Here is an 11611-nt window from a genome sequence, read left to right as displayed (position 1 = left end):
AACTTTTTAATTTTACCTCAGCATTACAATACTAACTTCAAGCCACCCTGTCCACTACCCTCGCTCTGGCCTTTAGGTGAAGGTTGGTATAATAAACTGTTATGTAAGAAACTGTCTCAGGACAGAGAGACCCTGTCTTGAACCCCCCCCCCCCAAAAAAAACTGTCTCATTGCTCCAAGTATTTCATAGACTCCAATCTTATTGTGCATGGATGTTCCTGTTGCATCTCATGTCAAACCCATTGAGTCAATCCTACTCTAATTCTCTTTTGGGTATCCCCAAAGGTGATTTATGAGCAGACTAAGAAGCCTCCTGCTTGAGGAGAACTGTAGCTTGGAGATAAGAATGCAGAGAAAGGGAGTTATCTGCCAGCAGATACTGAGCACCTGAAACACTGTTTCTTCCATCTTTCTTGATCCCACGTTAGGATTAAACTTCAGTCTTCCTAGGAAATATAGCACAATGTGTAGGAAAAAGGGACCAATCTTAAGGCATCAAAGGAGGGACATGTAGCCAGTATGGAGAGTATAGGGCTATTTGTGTTTGATAGAATGTGGATCTGCATAGCCCAACAATAAGACAGTTTCTGCCTCACACTCAGCCTCACTAAAGATTTCATCTATTCAAATATCATGATGTTAAGACAAAATTGGGGGCTGCAGAAGTTGCTCAGTTGTTTAGAACACTTGTTGCTCTTGCAGAGGACCTGGAGCCAATTCCCAGCACTCATGTGGCTCACAACTGACTGTAATTCCAATTGCAAAGGATCCAATGTTCTCTTCCCACCTCTCAGCACAGAGTATGAATGTGGTGCACAGACATACATGCAGGTAAAACACCAAACATATAAAAATATTTTAAGAAACAAAACCAAATATCTTTTTATTTAACTAAAAATTACTTTAAATTAATGTGTCTGTGTGGGGGTATGAACACATTAGTGCTGATGACTGCAAAGGTCAGAGGTTTGGGATTCCCCTTGGAGCTGGAGTTACAGGTGGTTATGAGCTACCTGATGTGGAGGTTGGGAATTGAACTCAGGTCCTCTGGAAAAACAATAAGTGCTCTTAACTGATGAAGATATCTCTCCATCCACAAACCAGTCCATTGCTTTAGTTTTGTTTTTGTGAGTCTCAGTGTATATCCCTGACTGACCTTGAACTCAAGAGAGCTACATGCTTCTACCTCCCAAAGTGCTATGATTAATGGCATGAACCACCAAAGATCATTTTTGAATTACTTTTGAATCACTTTTGAAAGTCTTAATTTTGCCAGCATCTTAGAAATTCTAACACATCGAGAAAAATGCCTTACCAACCATGGGCGCCACCCCCAGGAGAAAAGCTCTTCTTTCCTCTCCTGCTTCTTTTCTTCTACTCCTTCTTTTCTTTTCCTCCTCCTTTTCCTCCTCCTTTTCTTCTTCTTCTTCCTTCTTCGCATTCCCCCTTATCCTCTTTTTCTTTTCTTCCTCCTCCTCCTGAGACAGGGTTTCTCTGTTTAGTTCTGGCTGTCCTGGAACTCCCTCTGATGTTGGATTCCTCTCTGTATGCTGTGAATACCGTTGGTTAATAAAGAAACTGGCTTTGCCTGGTAGGGTAGAACAGAACTAGGTGGGGGAAACTAAACTGAATGCTGGGAGAAAGGAGGCAAAGTCAAAGAGAAGCCATGGAGCCCTGTCGGAAACAGAGGCTGAAACCTTGCTGGTAGGTGACGAACCTCATGGTAAAATATAAAGTAATGGAGATGGGTTAATTCTATGATGGAGGAAGGTCACTGGTCAATAAAGAAACTGCCTTGGCCCATTTGATAGGCCAGCCCTTAGGTGGGTGGAGTAAACAGAACAGAATGCTGGGAGGAAGAGGAAGTGAGGCGGACGCCAGATGCCATGCTGCTCCTCTCCAGGGCAGCTGCGATGGAGCAAGCCACCAGGTCAGACATGCTGAATCTTTCCCGGTAAGACTGATGCTACTCAGATTATTAGATATGGGTTAAAGCAAGATATGAGAGTTAGCCAGAAGAGGCTAGATATAATGGGCCAGGCAGTGTTTATATGAATACAGTTTGTGTGTTGTTATTTCGGGGCATAAGCTAGCCAGGTGGCCAGGAGCCAGGCCACAGCTCCATCTACAATTCTAGATGTAAGAGATAGCTAGCAATACGCTTATGTAATTGGCCAAGCAGTGATTTAAGTAATACAGTTTCTGTGTGGTTATTTCGGGAGTCTGGGCAGCCAGGAAACAAACAAGAGGCATCCCTACTACATCCCTCTATAGACAAGTCTGGCCTCAAACTAAAGATCCGCCTGGCTTTGCTACTTGATTGCTGGAATTAAGGGCATGCACCATCATGTCTGACTTTGAAAGTTCTTTTTTAACCTCTTGGGACAAGTAAAACTTAATTAAAAGCCTGTGATCTAGGAAATCAGAAAAAAAAACCCTACCTCCAGTTTCCAGAAGTGTCATAGCCATGACCATGGAAAAGATCTTACTTTGGTTTCTTGCCAGGTACTCATGTTAGATGAAGCATGAATAAAGGGTTGAAACTTCTGTTTGAGGTTTCCTGCATTTCTAGTCACTGTCTCCAAACGAAACGATGATCAGGTAAAAAGTTCTGGGTGAATGGCACTCCCACACTACAGGTTATACACACACACCCTCTGTATCACCCAGACAATTTTCCTGTGGATTTTTCAAGTCTCATCCCTCACAATTAATGGGTCCTCATTGGTAAAGTCTCTGGAGAACCCATAAATAACAGAATCTACTAGCACTTCTAGAAGCTTAGCCACATTCATTCTTTTATTTCTTTGTTCTTCAACATAAGACCATGGCAAATGAGTTGTCTCCAAATTCTCTGTTTCTTTTATTTCTTGAGATGGTATGGAGTGAACCCAGAACTATACATATTATAGGCAAGCACTCTAAAACTAAGATATATCCCGATTCTTTTTAAAATGTATTTTTATTTTTAAAATTATTATTTTATGTGTATGAATGTTTGTCCTGCATATGTGTCTGTGTACTACCTGTACTCAGTGCCCACAGAAACCAGAAGAGGGCATTGGTTCCCCTGGAACTGAAGTCACAACAGATGGCTGCGAGCTGCCATGTGGGTGCTTGGAGTCAAACACAGGTCCTCTGGAAGAGCAGGCAGTGCTTTTAAACACGGAGGCACTTCTTCAGCCCCTCTTCTTCTACTACTTTTTGCTAAAGAAGGTGACACAAATGAAGTCCTCCACTACCACAAATTATGCTATCGAGCTTCCAGAGTTTGGAGAAATTGCAGGGTTAGCTATCTTGAATGCGATGAATGAACTTCATCTCAGGAAAATCACCTTTCTGATCATGGTATATTCTTTTCCGGGTAAGTACCTAGTTCTTCTTGTTGCTTTTTAAAAAATGTATTGTTGGACTTGGTGGTGGTATTGCTTACCTTTAACCCCAGCACTGAGGAAGCAGGTAGGTTTTTCTGATTTGAATGATAGCCTGGTCTACACAGAGAGTTTCAGGAATCTAGGACTACATAGAACCCATCCCAAATCAAAACAAATGCATTGGTGAGTAATCACATGAATGTTTAAATATAAAAACTATTCATTCTTTCTTTTATTTTTTAAATTTTTTTTTTTCAAGTCAGGGTTTCTCTGTGTATTTCTGGCTCTCCTGGAGCTCTCTCCATAGACCAGGTTAGTCTTGAATCTAGAGATCTGCTTGCCTCTGCCTCCTGAGTGCTGGGATTAAAGGTGTGCACCAACACTGCCAGCTGTAGTTTTATTCTTATTTATGGACAAATTTTACTTTAACCTGGCAGCATAGTCCTATGCACCATGCTTTTGAAAGACAATTATGTCATTGAGAATCTTCATAAAACAAATTAGCAACTAGAAAAGTTAGTCCAAGTGGATGTGTGACTCAGTAACCTAGAAGTTGATTTTATATTTATCAACTCTTTCAATGTTTCTATCAATTATATAGTATTCCAAGGAACAACTTTCCTCACATTCAGTTTAAACTATTCATCCTCTTATCCTTGTAATACATTAAAAAAAATAATTTTAGAACTATCTGCAATAAAGAAAACCATCCGACAGCACTTGGGAGGCAGAGGCAGACTGATGTCAGTGAGTTGGAGGCCAGTCTGGTCTACAGAGTGCTCCGGGGGCTTTCTCCACTCAAGCCAGTAGTGGCGTTTCTCTTCCATATGAATTCTCTGATAAGCAATAAAATGAGAACTCCAAATGAAGCATTTCCCTCTTTGATCCCACTATTCACACTTCTCTTTGGGATTAGTTCCCTGTTGACAAATAAGGGCAGAGCCTTGGCAGAAAAGTGTATTATACCGATGATACTCATTAAGACTTCTCAAAATCCTATTTACTTTAATTTTCCTTATTTTTGAAAATAGATTATTTCCTCACATATTATATTCTGATTATGGTTTCCTTTTCCTCTACTCCTCCCATTTCAACCCCTCTCCCATCCTATCTTGATCTCTGAATGCTGTCTCTCATTAGAAAAGAACAGACGAGTTGGGCATGATGGTGCATGCTTTTAATCCCAGCACTCAGGAGGTAGAGGCATGCGGATCTCTGTGAGTTCGAGGCCAGCCTGTTTTACAGAGTGAGTTCCAGGACAGCCCAAGATACACAGACAAGCCCTGTCTTGAAGAAAAACCGAGAGAGGGAGAGAGAGAGGGAGGGAGGGAGGGAGAGAGAGAGAGAGAGAGAGAGAGAGAGAGAGAGAGAAAGAGAGAGAAAGAGAGAGAAAACAGGCTTCTAAGAGATAATAATAATGATGTCACCCCCACCTGGGGTAGCCTTCCTTGCCCTCCTGTTCCCACCCCCCGAGGCTCCCAGAGAACTTCCCCTTCTAACCTTACTCTTCCTCACTCGTTGCTTTGTCCTAAATGCCAACTCCAGCAGACACCCCCTGCTAGCCCTAGGTCTGTATTGACAGATGATTAAAAGAAATCCCACACTAGCTCAGAATTGAGAAATAGATGGCTATTTATTTAGGGGTAGACTCACAAATCAGAATCCTCTGTTTGAACGTAGATCAGAAAATGAAACCCGCAACTGGAACAGAGAGGCCAGAAGCATGCTCTATGTCAGCAAAAATAGTATAAGAGGCCACGCCCCAGTGGACGGGTCACCACTAGCTGTAAGACTTCCTACAGCAGGTCTGCTCCGGCCAGGGTAACAAATAGACTGCTGGTGGATCCACACCTCTCCTTCTGTTCCTTCAGATCCAATCCCCCAGTCTCATCCCCAGTTCTGTAGCAGAGAACCTGCTGCAGTCTTCCTTTCCTCTCTAATACCATCCTGAATAGACCACAAAGATCTGCTCCCCCAAATTCCTTTCCCCAACTTATCCCATTATCCAACGATTCCATAGGAATTCCCGGGGAACACAGCTGCCAAGGGGGCCAGGGAAACAGGCAAGACATTCACCATTCCTTCCTCCACTCCAAATCCAATCCCTCAGTCTCATTGCTAGGTTAGCAACAGAACACCAGCCGCAGCCTTCCTCTTCCCCATGACACCCACATTTCCTATGGGTCCCACAGACCATCCCTTTCTAGCCTCCCCAACTTTATTCTAGCCCCCAAAAGGTTGGCAACTCCTGCTAGGGAAGCAGGTAGGCTGCCTGTAGGTCTTCCCCTTTCCTTATGCTCCTCTCCCATCTGCAGCACTATAGCAGACCTTCTGGGATGACTTTTCTTCACTGTCTCCCTCCATTCCTGTGATCCCCTTTAGACCTCTAACCTATTCCCGTTCTAAGTGTCAGCTCCCAGTACCCAGAAACACCTGGAATCCACAGTGACCACAACTATCAGATCTGAATAATATTTCCTAACAGGCAACACACAGTCATCACATTCTCTAAAAAATACAGAGAAAACAGAAACAAGGAACAAAACACCCTCTCAACATAGAAAAATCCAAAAATCAGCACCTAGACATATAATTACCCCAATCCCAGATGCCTAGACTCTGGTATAAAAATACAATAAAAAACAGCCAGAGCAATAGGTCTGCACTAGAGCCCAGCTATCCTACTGAAGCAGGTCCCGAATATTCCGACATATCTGGAACACAAGAAAAAGACCTTAAAACCGCATGTATGAAGGTGATAGAGGTCCTTAAAGAGGAAATTAATAGATACTTTAAAAATCTATGAAAACACAAACAGTGTAAGGAAATGAATAAAATTGTTCAAGACCTGAAAATGGATAAGGAATCAATAAAGAAAACCCAAATTGAGGGAATCCTGGAAATGAAAATTTTAAGCATTTAAACAGGAAGCACAGAGGTAAGCGTCACTAACAAATATAAGAGATATTAAAGAGAGAATCTGAGGCATTGGAGATAAGGTAGAAGTAGATACATCAGTTAAACAAAATGTTAAATCCAAAAAGCTCCTGCCATAAAACATCCAGGAAATCTGGGACACTATAAAACGTCCAAACTTAAGAATAGGTATATAGGAAGGAGAAGAAACCCAGGTCAAAGGCCCAGAAAATGTTTTCAACAAAGTAATAGAAGAAAAAGTTTCTAACCCAAGGAAGGAGATGTACATAAAGGTAAAAAAGCATACAGGACACCAAATAGATTGGATCATAAAAGAAAGTCCCTCACAGCATAATTACCAAAGCACTAAACATATAGAAAAACAACAATAAGAATATTAAAACCTGCAAGAGAAAAAGCCAAGTAACATAAAGGCAGATTTATTAGAATTACACTTGACTTCTCAATGGAGTCTCTAGAAGCCAGAAGGGACTTGACAAATGTGCTGCAGACTCTAAGATACCACAGAGTGTGGTTGGTAAGATGCCAACCCAGAGTACTGTATCCAGCAAAACTTTAATCACCATAGATGGAGAAAATATGTTCCAAGATAAAGCAATATTTAAACGATATCTACAATACCAGCCATACAGAGATGAAAGAAGGAAAACTCCAACCTATAGAGGTAAACTACACCTGTGAAACACAGGGAATAAATAATCTCAGATAAACAAAATCAAAAGAAGGGAAACATACAGACCACCATCAACACCACCACTAGCACCACCAGCACCACCACTACCACCACCACCAATAACAAAGTAACAGGAATCCAGAAGCTGGTGTATCTCTGAGTTTGAGGTCAACATGGACTATGGAGTGAGTTCGAGGACAGCCAGTGCTAGCCAGAGAAACTCTGTCTCAAAAAACAAAAACAAAACCAAAAAATCACACAAATAAAACAAAAAAACCCCAAAAACCCAGGAATCAACAATCGTTGGTCATTGATATTTCTCAGCATCATTGGTCTCAATACCCCAATTAAAAAGACACAAACTAACAGAATGAATGCAAAAACAGGATCTATCCTGCTGCATCCAAGGAAAACCACCTGAACATCAAGCAGAGACATCCTATCATGGTAAAGGGTTCAAAAAAAGGACATTTCACGAAAATGGACCTAAGAAGCAAGCTGGTGTAGCCTTTTTAATATCTAACAAAATAGACTTCAAACAAAAAATAACAAGAGATATGAAATGATAGTATATACTTATCAAAGGAAAAATCTGTCAAGAGGACATTTTGATTCTTAGCATCTCTGCCCCCAAACACAGGGGCACTCATGGTTGTGAAAGAAACACCATTACAGCTTAAATCACATGATGTTCCTCACACACTGATAGTGTGAGACTTCAATCCCCACTCTCATAGATAGGCCATTCAGACAAAAGCTAAACAGAGAAATGCTGGAGCTAACTGACAGTATAAATCAAACGGGCCTAACGTATTTACAGAACATTAAACACAGACAGAAGAATATATTTTCTTCTCTGTATCTCATGGAACTTTCTCCAAAACTGAAAGACACATACTCATTCACAAAGCAAGTTTCAGTAGATAACATCATAATGACACCCTACCCTATTTGACCACCACAGACTAAAGATGGAGATCAACAACAGAAACAACAGAAGGTCTACAAGCTCATGGGACCTAACAACTCTCAATTGAATGAAAATAGGTCAATAAGGAAATACAAAAGCTTTATAGAATTTAATGAAAGTGAATACACAGTATACCCAAACTTATGTGACACAATAAAGGCAGTTCTAAAAGGCAAGTTCACAGCACTAATTGCCTACATGAAAAAAACCCTGGAGAAATCTCATACTAGCAACTTAACAGCACACCTGAAAGCTCTAGAATGAAAAGAAGTGACTACACCCAAGAGGAGTAGATGGCAAGAAAAAATTAAATTCAGGACTTAAATCAATAAAATACAAACAAACAAATACAAGGAATCAATGAAATAAAGAGGAATAAGGTTGACAACCTTTTATCCATGGTGTGGAAAGCCTTTCTGTATATGTGTTGCTTTTATTGGTTAATAAAGAAGCTGCTTTCAGCCAATAGCTTAACAGAATATAGCCAGGCTGGAAGAAATAATATGTAGAGAGAGTAGGTGGAGTCAGGGAGATGCCATGGAGCCACCTCAGGGGACAGACATGCCTGAACCTTGCTGGTAAACCACGAGCCTCATGGTGAAATATAAAATAATAGAAATGGGTTAATTTAAGATGTAAGAGCTAGCTAGAAATATACTTAAGATATTGGCCAAACAGTATTGCAAACAATATAGTTTCTGAGTTTCAGGTCTGGGTAGCTAGGAATGAATGAGCAGCCTCTACCAATATATCCAAATTAATTAAAAGGAGAAATAAGAATATCCAAATTAATAAATTAGAAATGAAAAGAGGGACATAAAAGCAGACACCAAAGAAATCCAGAGAATCATAAGTACATACTTTAAAAGCCTGTACTCCACCAAATTGGAAACTCTAAAAGAATTGCATAATTTCCTCAATATATATAACTTACTAAAGTTAAATCAAGATAACTGATTTATATAGACCTATAACTCCTAGAGAAATAAAAGCATAATAGATGATAGTATATTTCAATTTTGCCAGATACAAATAGACTAAATATTGTAACTGTACTTTTTGCTTGAACCTGTTCTGTTATATGTAATTTTACTATGTTAAAGTTAAAAACTTCCTTTTTATTTAGACAGAAAAGGAAAGATGATGTTGGATTCCCCTCTGTATGCTATGAATATGTTTTATTACCATTGGTTAATAAAGAAGCTGCTTTGTCCTATAGCAGGTCAGAATGTAAGCCGCTTGGAAGAGATTTATGTAGAGAGAGTAGGAAGAGTCAGAGAGATGCCATTTAGCTGCTGAAGGAGCAAAACACCAGAACAGAACCTTACCTGGTAAACCAGTCTTGTGGCAATACAAAGATTAATAGAAATGGGTTAATTAAGATGTAAGAGTTAGTTAATAAGAAACCTGAGCTAATAGACCAAACAGTGTTGTAATTAATATAGTTTCTGTGTGATTATTTGTGTCTGGGTGGTCGGGAGATGAAAGAGAAGTCTCCTTCTACAAAACAGAATTCTACCAGACTTTCAAAGAAGAGTTAATGCCAATGTTCTTCAAATTATTCTACAAAATAGAAACAGAAGCAACTTTGCCCAATTCATTTTATGAGATCACAGCCTAATACCCAAACCAGGTAAAAAAAAGCCAACAAAGAAAGGGAATTATAGACCGAGTCTTGAGTTGCATGTGAAAGCAGCTGAGCAAGCCACGAGGAACAAGTCAGTAAGCAGCACTCTTCCATAGCCTGTTTTAGTTCCTGCCCTGCTTGATTTCTGGCCTTGGCTTTCCCTCAATGATTGACTATGATCAAGGTGGTTGTGTAAGATGAAATAAACCCCTTTCTCCCTAAGCTGCCCTTTTTATCACAGTAATAGGAAACAAAGTAAGACTCTTGCAGAACTCCCTCTTCCTTGTCAAGTGAGCCTAATGACTGAGAAGTTGGGCCCAACTGGGAATCTTTAGCTTCTCTTTGAGACCCTGAATGTGTTATCTCACCTCCATCCCAAGGCCCAAGTTGGGGAATCCCTTAGGTCAGCTGGACTCCATTTGATTGTGACCACAGTTGCAGGGTCTATGTTGAAGTCACTGACTAGACCAGAGGTCTTTTTTATTTTTATTTTTTTTTTTTTGGCTTGCTGGCCTATGGTGGTTCTAAGACTGGATTTCAAAGAGGCCATCTAGAACTCTTTGAGTTACAACAGAACTGGAAGAAGCCCCAGTCTGGCAACACAGTGACCTCTGTCTTGGAAAAGAGGATAGAAACTACCTTCTGTCATTTGCTAAGCATCACTCACAAACCCAATGAGAGGGGAATCAGACTCCCTTCAGCTTTTGAAGGGAAACCAGTCAGGTCATGGAAAGCTCGCTCTGGGTAGGAAGATCCTCAGTTGTGTCTGCCTTTACCTTAAAAATCTGAAGGTTAAGACAGGAAGAGGAAGGCAAGGGAGGCTGTATGTGTGGGAGCTCACAGGCTCAATGACAGGAGATTCCAACTTGACCCTAATTTCTATCTGTGATCTTGAAAGGCAATCAACACATACAAGGCCCAGAGTCTAAGCTATATTAGAATGGCCCTAAGTGTTCCATTTTCAACTCTGTCTTCCTGGTTGAGTTCCCAGAAACCACTGAACAGTTAGGAACCATATGCATGGTCTCCAAATTTACCCACCAAATAAAATGGCTGTTGTTTTCTGCCACCAATTCAGAATTGCTCATTACATAGAACATAGGCAAAGCATATTTCCCAAGCTGCAGGTTGCAACTTCTGATCCAAAGTTCTCCTGTAGTTCATAATTTCCCATCTCTTGACAGCTCCTGGCTCCTCACCATTGGAGAGGCTCACCTTAGTATTATGGATCCAGAAAAATGAGATTCTTAAGTTTTGGTCTCTAGTCCAACCACTTGTTTCATACTTGGTAGGCAATAATATGAGGTAATTTACCAGCTAACACACCTTTGGGCAAACTTAAGCCCCATTTCAAAAATATCAACACACTTTATTAGGTTGTTGAAACAAACACCCTGTGTTAATAACTGCACTATGACTGATGTGTGTGAAATGATGAATGGACACTTAAAAGAAATCCCACACTAGCTCAGAATTGAGAGATAGTTATTTATTTAGGGATAAACTCACAAATCAGAATCCTCCGCTTGACTGGTTGAATCATGTGCTTGACCGGAAGAGCAGCCAGCAGAAAAGGAGGAAGGGGAAGGAGAAAAGGGACGACCCGGATTTTTCATCCACGTATATAGTGTAAGATGCCATGCCCCAGTAGGCTGGTACTTACAAGCCGAAGGTCTTCCTACAGCATGTGTACATCCTTGTAACTCATTTCACATACACTTGACCTTACAGCATATACTTCGGTCCTGTCTCCAAGTTGTATTTGATTCAGAAAAAGGTGAGGCATTCACTCAAGACTGGCATGATTATATATGCTCTATAGGCCAGATCCTAAGGGCTCTGGTGTATGTGTGTGTGTGTGTGTGTGAGCATGCATGAGCATGCTGGAGTTGAACTCAGGGCTTCATATATGCAAAGAACATGCTCATACACTAGGCCACAACTCCCGCTCTAGAATGTTTTCAATGTCATAAAGAACTTAGGAGAGCAATGTGGAAGGAACCCTGGAGAGCGGATGAAGTGGGCTATAT

The 11611-nt window shown here is 40.7% G+C and overlaps 1 non-coding gene across 1 annotated transcript; it reads right to left on the bottom strand.

Annotated features, from left to right (window-relative positions):
* Positions 1-3211: 3211 nt before the first annotated feature.
* On the bottom strand, positions 3212-3372 carry LOC130870621 (U1 spliceosomal RNA). The gene has a single exon (XR_009056762.1). It is a non-coding gene; the product is annotated as a U1 spliceosomal RNA (small nuclear RNA).
* Positions 3373-11611: the final 8239 nt, after the last annotated feature.

This window comes from Chionomys nivalis, chromosome 2, assembly GCF_950005125.1.
Source record: "Chionomys nivalis chromosome 2, mChiNiv1.1, whole genome shotgun sequence".
NCBI lineage: Eukaryota > Metazoa > Chordata > Mammalia > Rodentia > Cricetidae > Chionomys > Chionomys nivalis.
This window is presented reverse-complemented; position numbering and strand designations above follow the sequence as displayed.